The sequence below is a fragment of the Lagopus leucura genome, unplaced genomic scaffold, assembly GCF_019238085.1.
Source record: "Lagopus leucura isolate 7727_CA_CO unplaced genomic scaffold, USGS_WTPT01 Super-Scaffold_100004, whole genome shotgun sequence".
Lineage (NCBI taxonomy): Eukaryota > Metazoa > Chordata > Aves > Galliformes > Phasianidae > Lagopus > Lagopus leucura.
In genome coordinates this window covers 33,643,778-33,656,792 of record NW_024962264.1, presented here as the reverse complement: position 1 = coordinate 33,656,792, position 13,015 = coordinate 33,643,778, and positions in this window count along the sequence as shown.

Sequence of the window (13,015 nt, the reverse complement as noted above, 5' to 3'; positions counted from 1 at the left end):
GTGTGATTCTGACATCATTTGTAGGAAGTTAAAGCTGCTAGCTCTGGCACTGAGTAGAAAAAGAACAGGGTTGTTGACTTTCACCATCCCCACATCATGCTGGCAATTGATCCCACAACTTCTGATTACTTCCAACAGCTGTAGGCAGGCCCACAGGCTAGCTCTGATCTTTTCCGTATGAAACCATCAGCAGGATCCTGATAGTAATTGCTAAGTAAAATGTTCTGGTAGATCATCTCAAGCAAACTGTTTGTATTTGAATCAGGAAAGTTGACTTCTGAGTTGGAAGCAGGCCTGAGATAAATACAGCACAGTAAATGGAGTAATGGAGTAATGAAAGGTCCTGTTGTTTTAGGTTCTTTGTCATCAATCCTTAAGAGCTAAACTTGTATGCAAAGTCTTGTTATGTTACACACTGAGGAATTAGATTTCATGCCAGAGAAACAATACACTAGCAAATCCTACAGCAGTGAGGAAAAAAATGAACAAACAAGGAGAAAACGCTAAAGCCCATAGATAAGCCTGGTTACTTAAGAGCAGATTACAACTAAAACCATAGCAATTCATAAAAACCTTTGGTTTATCCTGCTGCACTAGCAACGGGTATGTTTTCAGTACTTCCTAACATTCAAATAACTTCCTCCTCAGGGGACAGCAAAAGGGGAAAGGATTTTCACATCAGTGAACTCTGTATAGTTGAGGCAGATTTCAGTCAGGCAAAGCTTTTTAACTTCGATATTCATAAAGAACATCAAGCAAAACAGCTTCCAAGCAGTCAGTGAGAAATCAGGTCATGCACTGAATATCCTCAAAGAACTGGACTAAACCAAAAGATACCAAACTTAAAAAACTAATTTGAATGCAATTTCTCCTTAAGTTAACACTGCAGTTACAGAATTATTCATTTACTTTGAAAGCTGATACGTTCCCTACAGAAGCTCACAAGCAATACTTCATTTCTCAAGACTGCAAGCTGATACAAGCAAGCAGATCAATTTGTTCTATGTCTCCTCACATCAAGTGGCTCTGCCTCTAACACAGGTACTTGTTTACGCTTGAGATCTTTCATCTTTTGAAGCACTACTGCCTTCAGATTTTCATGGAGCCTGACATTGGGGCTGGCAGCAAAAACAGGAGGTTGAAAGGGAATTTATGTGGGGGCTTATTGCTATCAGCATAAGCTAGTAACACGCTATTGAAGGAAGAAAACTTCTGGGCTCATCGAGCACGTCTGCTCAACACATCTCCTAGGAACCATCCACCCACATGGCAAAACAAACCTACACCATGGCAAACACTCCCTTCCCCAGACAGTTTCACCTGTTTTTCAAGCAGCAACAGAACACAGGAAAATAAATACTGAGTCTCCACAGTTCAGAAGAACAAATCACAAACTTTATTTATCTGTCCCTCTAAACACACTCGAGGCAGTCTGCTAGTTTTCTGACCACTGTTTAAGCAGTAAATACAGTACATGCAGGAGTCACTTAGAGCTTATTCACAGGTCCGGCTCCAGCATTTTGGCCTCAGCCAGCAAAATGGTTGAAGGCAGGCATTCATTTCAAGCTATCTCCTACTGCCTGGGAGGCTCACAAACCCACCACTCACCTGCCTTGTATCCTTACCAGTAACCTTGACTTCCTGCATTCTCAGAGCCAGTTGTGCCAATGTTTTCCATCTGAGGAATTAAGGCAGTGGGGTTGGGCTAAACACCACCCTCAGGAGAGGGCAAACATGGATCAGGTGCAGCATATTTCCCTCCCAGCTTTAGCCTTGTACAAGGTAATTGAATTCAGCTGAGTTTGAACAAATTGTATGAGAATAGGACCAGTATAGAGCAGTGATGAATCACCTTTTCCACCACGCTTATTCTTTATGCAATAATTTATTGTGATCCTCTAACTCCTCTCCTAAATATCATCCATAATCTTCTGACAACTGAAGAGTCTTCAGTAATTCCACATCTGAATCAGGGCAACGCACACAGAGAGGTCTCCAATAAGGTCTGACTTCACCAAGTCAGTTACAAAGTTTAAAGACTTCAATTTTAACCATATTGTGCATTTTGATACAGAAGTAGGTTACATCATTTCAGCTTCTGACAAATTACCATAAGTGACTCATGGCAAGATCATTTCATTAGGGGCTTATAAAAAGACCATGAAGACTTGCTTTAAAAAAAAAAAAAAAAAAAAAAAATCAAGGAAGAAAGAGCACATGGTGCTTCCTGTAAGGCAAGACATGCCTTACGGTGTGCTAAGCTGCACTCACAGCCAGACAAAGCCTCTGTGCAGACACCAAAAGTTCTATAGAAGTGCTGGGCAGCTCATTAACAGATCCCTTCATACCTTCACATGTTCATAACAACACGTGCACTGGTTCAGCTCTTCCTGCTACACAGGGATGTTGGGGGCATCCCCAAGTGCCCAGCACAAGGTAGCCAATTCCTGTTGGAGGGTCTAGAGCTGAAGAGAAAGACTGCAAGTCTCCTGTGAGGCCCCAGGATCTGCCTCATGCCCAGGTATTTCATAGAGGAGCAAAAGAAGCCTCATGATCTAGCACATCGTAAAATAGTTTCCTGGAAACTGGCTGAATCAGGCACATATCCCACAGGTGCATTTCCCTTCCTTCCACAGAGGTACCTCACAATTGACAGCTTCTGCTTTTTCTATATACCCAATACTAAGTGTGGTAAGTCTGTATACACCCTTCTGCTTTTCCTGGATCTCTTCAGCTCCTCTGCCCTGAGCTCCCTCCATCTCACCTCCTCCCAGTTCATGCACTCCACGACACTTGAGAGGACACCCCTACCACCCAGGTCAACCAGAAAAACCCACCACTCCCAGTTCCCAACCCACTTCAGGAACCCATCCCAATAGCTGTCCCACTGCTTTTTACTTTCTGAGTTTCCACCCTCTTGTGCAATGAGCTAAAGGAGCCAGCTTCTCTTCCCTTCTGTCTGCTGAGGGCATGTGCTGTGCCCCACTCCCTGCTGACCCCAGCCTGCTTCCCCCTCCCAACACAGCTCCTTTTGGCCAAGTCTGCCAGCAGCACCAGCCTATACCATCAAGGAGTCAGCAAGGCATGATACCAAAAACTGAGCTGGGCTTTTTCAATTTTGACAGGAGAATATTAAAGTTTTCATCTCAGGTTTGAACTTACATAGCATTTGCATCATGTGGAAAGGACGGGTTTTAGTACAATCATCTCAAAGAAAGATAAAACCAAAAAGGAGAAGTATATGCCAGCAAACCTTTCCTGCAGAACAGAACAGTTTAACTTGTCTTCAGTAATCAATCAAGGCAGCAACAAAACCCATTCCAGCCCAGATAGCTAGCTGATCTCTTGTGAAGAAATGGATACCTCTGAACATTTCATTACCATTCGTTAAGACAAAGAGTTGCCTCTTAATATCTCTTCAATGCAGCATAAATATTAATAAGGCACACACCACTGACCAGATACAGTGTAGCTTGCAGGCACTGCCAGTCTCTAGGAAAAACAGTGCTCACTTTCCCACCTCTTCTCCTGATATGGCTGAAAATCTCTGCTGCTAATCACATGCAACAGAAACAGCAGTATGTGTGGGTGTGGTTTTCAATTTACATCCATCACTTGTTTCAAACCAGTAGCTACAGAAGTCACTTAGATAATACAAATTGTGTTTTTGTGTCATTGAGTACTCAAAACACTACTGAAAAGGGACAGTTTCAAGGTCAGAAACAATGGATTTTTTTTATTTTTTTTTTTTTTTTGCAGGTACTTGGAGATAAGGAAAATAAACCTAAATCATCCCATGCTTTCTAGATCAATATGGGCTGATATTGCAGCCAAGCCATGGAACGCATGGATTTCTGGCATTACAATTGTCTTTCCTTTTTATCTCCATGTATTGTCTCTTATGGATCACTTGTTGAAGTTTTGATATGGCTGGCATGCTTCCTTGTAAGTTTTCTACAAATACGAACCCTGTACCAATTGTAAAATTAGAATTTATACTCTATCATCAGGAATATAGATTACTGAATTCTGATACCTGGATACCACTGATAAAGAAACAGCTGATAGAGGCATATAGTCCATATGGATGCCCAAGAAAAGGCTCACTTCATCTGGAAAGAAAACACAATAAAGTCTAAGTTAAAAATGGAAAGGAGATACTTAAGTCTGAGTAACACCAACATATCACCTTAGTGAGTCAACACTGCTTTACAGTAACAGAGCTCCAGTTCAACAAACCAAAAATAAAGTCCATGGCTTTTGATTACTGTGATTTCAAGGACTATCTGCACCCTCAGAAGATCTTCCAGCTGCCTTTGTATGACTTCAAATATACTAGAAGAGGGTGGCCTCCCAGCACTGCAGGCATGACAGGCATCTCACATCCCAGCACAGCAACTCACGCTACCTCAGTATATGCAAGGTTCCACTTTCAGCAGAGAACACTCATGTCTCAGGCCAGACAGTCTGGAATTGTACAAAGCTAGAAGATACTCAGATGAAAGGAAAAACCTTTGGATGAGACCAATTCAAAGCATCAAGAAGGATGTGGAACACAGGCAGTGAATTTTTTCTAACTACTTGAAGTAGCATCACCTGTTTTCTAAAGTTTCTGGTCATTATTGTGAAGGAAGCTAACAAATCAATCTAACAACAACAACCAGTAAGCCTAAATCCTATGGACCATTATATTCTATATTTAAATCACTCTGCAGTCAGATTCCTTTCCGGATACCTGAAAACTGAATCAAGTCTTCTCAGTAAGATGCAACCACAGAACACTGACTGACTACATTCTTCCTTTTCAATCTAGAAACTCCCTAAAGTGGAAGTGGATTTCTATCCACCTGAGTCCCAGAGCCTGGATTCTTGAGCCAGGACCTTGTTTTCCAAGCGTGACACTAGTCACAGGAGCAGGCACACAGTTCAGACGTGCCAGCATGCCTGAACAGAAAAACTATCTGGCTAAAGTCCCACCAATGTGCATCAGCACAGCTCTTAAATGACTGCAGTTTTGATAGCCCTCCAAAGGGGTACATTTCTAAAGTAAAACTTGAAAGATGCAATGATATCTGAAAGGAAGCAAGAGAATGAGTTTCTTGGGAATGCTAAGAAATTAAAGCTGCTTCACAGGCTTGCACAGCTGTGGCTGAGAGTAGAGCTATGCTATTCATCAATATGAAAATACCCATGCCAAATTAAACATCTGAATAGAAATAGGTTATTCTACTCATTTTACAGGATTTGTGAATTTCCCAGAAGTAGGACATTTCTGCTGTAAATCTTCAGGCTTCATGAGAAAAGATTCAGTCCACTGAGTCTTTGTATCCTATAATCTAAAGATGCGAGAAGAGCTGACTCCATAGTTAGCACATCTTCATAAAACACAGGCTGATTCCCTCTTGTACACCAGTTTTCAACACACAAATAATGAACTCTATGTGTTTTCCTTGGGAGATTATTTCTTGATTCAACACATTTCACCATCATCAAGTAGATTCTCCTGTCATTAGTTTTACTAGTCCCTGCCTGTACTCTGTGTCATTATGCTTAGTTACAGATTACGCTGTCGTCTTCTGCCTCAGGGCTTCTCTCAAGTGTTTGTAGGCACTCATGTTCCTCTTTAGCCACCAGCTAATAAAAGCAGATATATTTAACTATTTTAATTTTTCCTTCAAAATTCTCAAACTCTCTACCTGAATTCCCACCAGTAGTCAAGAACAGCCTAACAATGGAGGGTCCAGATACTTCCTGGCACATCAGGGCTTAAAAAAAGGAGATGTAGCCATCCCCATGACAGCACATCTAGGTGCGTGCAGTACAACAACACACAGGACACTTTAGATGCTTTGCAAACCCCTGATTAATTTACTGCTTATGGTCATATCTTGCTTTTCTCTCATTTTGCAGTTTAGTTACATCCCCAAGGATGATTCATCTGACAATATTTTTCAAGTCTTTGACTTACTTCTGACATTACTGCTTAAAAAAAAAAAAAAAAAAAAAAAAGACACATCCTTTGTTGTAAAGTTGGACACTGGAGGTATAGATACTTCCAGTAAGAGCTCTGGACAGTGGAAGAGGCACTCTCTGTATGAGGGATGTCAAACAAATTCCTTGGATGCCTGGATATCCCTACAAGTTATGCTGTGAGCAACAGGACTGAAATACAGAGATAACTCTCAAGGAGCACTCATTTGACCTGCACTGAACATTTGGAGTATTTATTCCTACACCCTAGGTACTCGTGAAATCAGGACATTTGAGATGCTATACTAACACAAAACAAAAAGTGTGTTAATTCTCTGGCTTCCAAATGCTTAACTAAATAACCCCCACATACTTTTCCACATTGGCGTAAAATACGCGTCAGAGAAATGCCACCTATAAGTTTTCTATACCCAAATAAATGTAACAGCCTATGTCTTCTCTATAATGCTTCTGAAGTGTAACTAAAAGGTTATCCCTACTCTGTGCAATAGAAACATGAAGAGCTTCAGCAAACCAAGTTATTAAAAGCAGGGGCTGGACTAGATAGCAAAGCAATAGGAAAATGTTCCAAACTAAAAGAAGGAAAATTTAGGTCAGTGTTACAGGTGGAAACATTACTGGGGTGAAAGTCAGGAAAGAAACAAACAAGGAAGGCATACTCACCTATATCCAAAGATCTAGGTCCATAGGAAAAACTCCACAGAAGAGGGATCTCCAACCAGAAATCCTTCCCCAGTGGCAGTCAGCCCTTAAGTGGGTTCTAAGAGAGGTGCAGCCAGGCTCCACCCCTTCTGGTCACACAGCCAAATTGCCTTCACCTGTGCTCCCAGAGCTGACCAGGTCCTTTCCTCAGGTGATCAATCAGTGGTTCAGGCCATGACTCAACAGTTTCCATACACTTGGATATAAGGAAGAAGGTTTGTTTGTTTGTTTTACAGTTGTGGTGGTGAGACACTGGAACAGACTGCCTAGAGGTGGTGGATGCCCATATCCTTGGAGATACCTCAAGGTCAGGCTGTATGGGGGCTCTGAGCACCTGATGTAGCTGTAGGTGTTCCTGTTCATTGCAGGGGAGATAGACCGGATGGCTTTCATTGGTTTCTTTCAACCCCTATGATTCTGAAAAGTGCCCCCAATCATTTACATTATTTGAAATAATTCAGGGCTGGAATAAAATGGAATAACAGCAAAGCCATTGCAGACCAGAGGATGGCCTCTTCCTCTTGTTTTTAACATCATTTCTGCACCCTCACCAGGTTCTTTCCCCCAGGCTGCTTTAGCTCATGGACACAGAGGCCATGCACCGGAGGTTTCCATGCCAAACTACGCAGCAGTGCACAGAAAAAGAAGTGGAAGGATACGCCGACAGAGAGGAGCTGGGGAATAGTCCAATTCATGGAATGTGGCATAGGTGCTGCAGCCTCCAACAGTAGCCTTGTCCTCACAGCATGTCACCACACACAAGAGAAATGCACAGCAAGTGTGAACCAGAGCATCCTGTTTGAATCAACAAGAGGCACCTATTTGAATCAGCAGCATCGTGCCATTCAGAAAACACCCCACTGCCACCTAACGTGACCTGACAGAAGTCCAAAATAAAACTTATGCACCTGAACAGAACACTGGCTAAGTAACTAGTGTATTTTCTTTTGCCAAGCTCACTGCACAGCTGTTGGCACCTAGCCTTAACTTCTCCTTGTACCCCTCCTCGAAGGACAAAACTGTCCACTTGTGGCCATGGAGCAGCACCTATCTGAGCACTGCAAGGCAGGGGCTCGGTGGGGGGTGAGCGGGGTGATGGTGATAGGGCTGTCCCCTCCTAGGTGTGACACCGGCTTGGCGTTTTGGTCACTTGTGGGGAATAACTCCTGCGGAACAAGTGGAGGACAACTGGGTTACACGCTGTTAAAGAAAAATAAGAAGTCTTAAAAACACGAGAGTGTAGGAAAACACTGCATTTTTAAAAAGCTCGAGTCGGGTTAAATTCAGATCTCAGTTCGCCAAGGCAAACCTAAATAATCTCTATTGCTAAGAGGGTCTGAATGGATTTCTCTGATACTTTGTTACGGAGTAACGGCACCGGGCCAAGCTCGCCTGCTTATTTCCCCTCGATTTCTCCCTCAGCCGAAGCCACTTCAGCCGTGGACCGGCGGGCAGTATCAGCGGAGGAAGTTCGCGGCTCGCAGCGCGCGTGCCGGGATAGCGGACGGGGGACGGCGGGCAGCCCCCGGCAGAGCGGAACACCGCAGAGCCCCGAACTCACCTGCGCGGCGGCGGCGGGCGGCTCCCGCGGCTCACGGCGGCGGCTGCCGGCATCCGCCCGCGGGCTGCGAGGAGGCGGAGCGGAGGGAGCGCCGCGCGGCCAGCTCCGCAGCTGCCGGATGAGCAGGCAGAGCAATAGCAGCAGCAGCAGGAGGAGGAGGAAGAAGAGCGCCAGGTAGAGCAGCAGATCGAGCTCCCGCTCCATGCCGCCCTTGGCTCGCTCGGCGGGCCGGGGCTGGTCGCTTCTCGGCTGCCCGCGCCCGGAGCCTCCTCCCCTGGGCGGAGAGGGGCTGCCGGCGGGGTCCCGTAACCAGCGGGCGGCCCGGCGTTGCGGACTGCGCCGCGGGGTCCGTTGCGGGAGCGACGCTCGCTGCCTGCTCCTCGAGTAGCACAGGGACCCGCTGCCAGGCCGGGTGTCCCAGGCGCTGAGCCACCCCGGCTCCGAACTTGCTTGGTGTCTGAAAACCTCTCTCCTTGAAGACGTGTGAGAGCCAGCCACCGGGCCAGGAGCAAAAGCGCTAACACAGAAGTAGAAAGGGTCCTCTGAATTTTGACTGCTCGGTCTGATTTTGATGACTGGTATAATTGTAACGGCCTCAACCCAACTCCTGATTAAAACACAAACAAACAAACAAACAAAACCAGCTGTTCTTTGCTGCCCTGTATCACTACCATGTGTCAGTCAGATGCCAGAGGTGCTGCCCCTGGAGCCAAGGACACAGCAGTTAGGTCGGAGATGAGAGCAGGAGCCACCCAGAGCAGATCACTGAGGAGCTGCTACAGCACGGCCTCGGCTGGCTCCACCACTGTTTCCCTCCCCTGCCTGCCTTTGTGCGGAGCAGCTCAGGTGACCCTTGCATGTGGCACAGGTTCCTTTAGGGACAGCGGCACCAAGTGAGAAATAATCAGATACCTCCCAAATCAAACATCCCAAGCTGTCAGCCTAGTGCATCAGGCCTCTCTTTTACCTCCTCTCCAGCACTGAAGCTGCAGGAACACAGGGGAGGTGAAAGGGTGGAGGGCTGTCAGTTTGCCGTGCTCCTCAGAGAAAACCCTCTATGCACATTTTGGGCACCATCTGTCTGCTTGCTTACACAACTGATCTCAGCTGAAGTCACATCCCCAACACTTCTGTGGATTTACAACAATCAGATCTGAAAATTAACAGAGTGAATATGGGCATTGCTGTGTATATTCCATATTTTGTCAGGACCACAGTGAGGGTGTGAGTTCCTGAAATAAGATGTAAGATAAATGCATAAATTCTACTTTACAAAGCATCCCAAAATCTTCAATATGCGTATGTCATCAGTGTAAATTAGAACCAAGCAGGTAACCTTGCACTGAGTTACCATTTCTTCATTGGATCTTCATTGGATCTTAGTCGCTATAGTTAATAACAGTGTTTAGTAAACAGTTTGAAGTAATTTGAGAAAATGATTATTCACCTTTTCTTGAAGTAGCAAAACTTCACTCTAACATCATTAATACTGAAACAAATATTACCTGGTATAACAAGGAGAGCCACCAGAGTCCATCATTCCCCAGTGCTCACACATCCCTGCTCTGCATTCTCAGCCTCAATAACCCAAACCCTCCCTTTTCGCTTGTATTATCAGTGAGGAACCAAGCTATTCAAAACACTATTTTCTTATCAGCATTTCTTCCCAAGGAATTGAGAATCAGTATCTTTGGGAAATAAGGCAGAACTAATACTTGTATTTAATATGCACAGACAATTTGATCAGGCCAACAGGAGTTCCTGTATGACAGACCCTGGTGATATGATGCCTTCCAGGTGGCTGTGATACACAGCAGCAAGTACTTCTGAATCATGCTTTTACACTTCAGTAATGACCATGCTTTAAGATACATTTGTAAATATGAGGGGCATATCCATACATTTCCAAAAACACATCTTCTGATTTAAGTGAGGGATTTAGGCTGGTCCCACGTGGAGCCAGGAATCAATGATCTTTATGGGTCCCTTCCAACTTGGGTTATCCTATCATTCTGTGACTTTAGTATAAAGATTGATTACTGTCAGAACAGGCTGTCCAGACAGAACAACAGAAAGCTGTTGTGTCTTGAAAAAAAGCAATGACTTTCAGTGCTTCAAGTGAACATGTGATCAAGATTAATTTCTGGTTTGTAACAGACAGGGAAGCTGAATAAGCAGGAGAACTAATTTTTAAAAATCAGCTTTTATTTAATGATTTAAATTGCTTATTTATTATTTATCCTACTTAAACTGGGACAGATAGCACCTCTCCTGTAACTGCATCAAGACACACTATTCTAGCCTGGTCACAGCCAGCAATGCAACAAGAGCATAGTGAGATTTTCCTCATGTATTTGTAACCAAATACACCTATTCATTCAATTATCAGTCTGAGTCACAGCAGCATTTTGGAGAATATGGGAATGGGGATGAGACTGATTGGTTGGAGCTGCAAAGGTGGGCACATTCAATTAATTGGCAGCAGAAATCCAGGCTAAAGTATCTGAGCACCTTGCAGATACTCCATCAGCAGTATGATTCGGCACTCGTACCTGAAAGCACTGTGGATTATGAGAAGGGTAGCACAACACTGAACTTGATTATTCAAAATAATCCAGCTTTCCAAAGAGAAAAATGACCCTAGGTATTACAAAAAATGCTGCCATCTCTCACAGATCAGCTGTGACTTGCAGTGTTTTCAGAAGAGGATTTCCTCTATGTTGAGGGAGTGTTGATCTGTGGGTAAGAACACACATAATATCAGTAAACATTTTGTCTTCTTTTCCCATAGGAAAATAAAATCCAAATCAATAGTCTTGCTCCTTGTTGTTTATCTTGTTGAAGCTAAGAACCCGGTGTTTAACTCAACGTTTCTGACAAGCAATATTCGAGACCAGGTTATGAGCAAGTGCTCTTTTTAAAACCATTTAAATTGACTTTTGCCTACTCTACATGAAAGTATACAATAGCTTCTACTTCACAGACATTTGTTATTTTCCAAAATGATCGCAAATTGCTCCCATTCAGATTTGGTGTAAAGAAGTGTCAGACTCCTTTGAATTCAAAGATGCTTCTAAAATCTTGAACAACACTAAAATCCTAATGCAGACTTATTTTTATTTGTTCAGAGCCTTCTATGCTGGCTATAACAATTTCAGCTTAACATGACTCTTTAAACTTACTGCTTTCCACTATGAATTTTATCAATACATTCCAGAGTGCAATTTGCTTGCAGTGCCAAACTGAAGTGCTTACTTCTGTGGCTCAGTGACAAATTGCATGATGTAGAGATGGCAGACCTCTTGGTATTTAGCTATTGTGCTGAGACTTGACATTGCAGATTAATTAAGCACACTCACACAGTGACAGGACAGCAGTTCAGCCATTTCAGGTCAGTCTTTGAAAAGTGCAGAGATACAGGCAGCAACAGCAAGAAAAAGGGGATCTCATTTCTTTGCTCCAACTCCATGGCTGATCTAGAATCCAAACCTGCAAATACTTCCTGCTTTCCCAAAGGGATTGCAAGAGCTCCAGGGTCTGAACTTTGGGTGGGACTCATTCTTAGGTGCAAAAAAACTCTTCATAAATCAGCAGATTATGTGAAGGCTACAGTATGGGCAGAAACAGCAAGAATATTCTGGGGTGTGCTCAGAGATATCTAGCCTATGAAAGATGATTAAAGTGAAAATCCAGTGAGTAGATGGCCTAGAGGTTTTTACCAACTTGCATTCACCTGGTACTTAGATAGTTTGGTGACTGTTCCAGGTCCTCTTTTGAAATAAAATGACTTCAGCATATAACTACATTCCTAAATCTTAGTTGTGCACAAGTTATGATACCTCCCATCTAAGAACTAAAGAACAAAGGTGCTTACAGCTGTGCTTCAGATAAAGAGCTTGTTTAAGTGTTTTTCTGGAGCAAGGCCAGCATACTCAGTTCCTGGTTCACCACTGTGGGCAGCAGGCAGTACTGCTCAGGTTTTATTCCTGCATGCTGATTGCACGCAGTGGTTACCGACCTTCCCATTCCAGTGAAACTGTATCTATTTCAAGCTCTCTGAGGTTCTTAGAAAAGCAAATTATTGCTCCCAAGCAATTTTATGTGCTGAAATACCATATCTATCATGTTATTCATTCGTGTGTAAACATGTAACTGGAGACACAAGAGAGCAGAGCTTGCAGCTGAGCAGTGTGGGCACATGACAGCTAAGGATACCATGAAAAGAGAAGATAAAGTATTTATGTTTTTTTGTAAGGCCAGAAAATGCAGCTGCTGGAGGCTTGCAGTCAAGATTCCGAGATTCAGATGCAGCTTGTTTTCTTTTCATCAGTCTTCAAATGTGATTTTCACTCACGGTTCAGTTTGATAAGATAATCCAATTCAAGCATTTCTGTCTACAGAGCATTCATCTCAAATGAAGAATCATTTCTATATGAGCACAATAGATCATTAAGCTCTTCTTATTAAAAATTCCTGTTCAGCCTGAGCACCTGTGATTTATTCACTCATTTATTTACTCTGCAGTGTAATACACTCATGACTTTTCTTCCTGGCTTCAAAGAACTAAAGTATTTCTATTGTCTGATTACAGTTGTAACTCTGCTTTTTATTGCACAGAAATGTTGCAGAAATTGTGCACTAGCTCAACTTCTATTTCATTAAGCTATGATGGTGACCTTATTTCCTTTGTGGCTTGCTTCACGTTTCCTATGCTATAGGATTTTATACCTCCTTAATGCATAAGAAATTCTTCACCCTTCC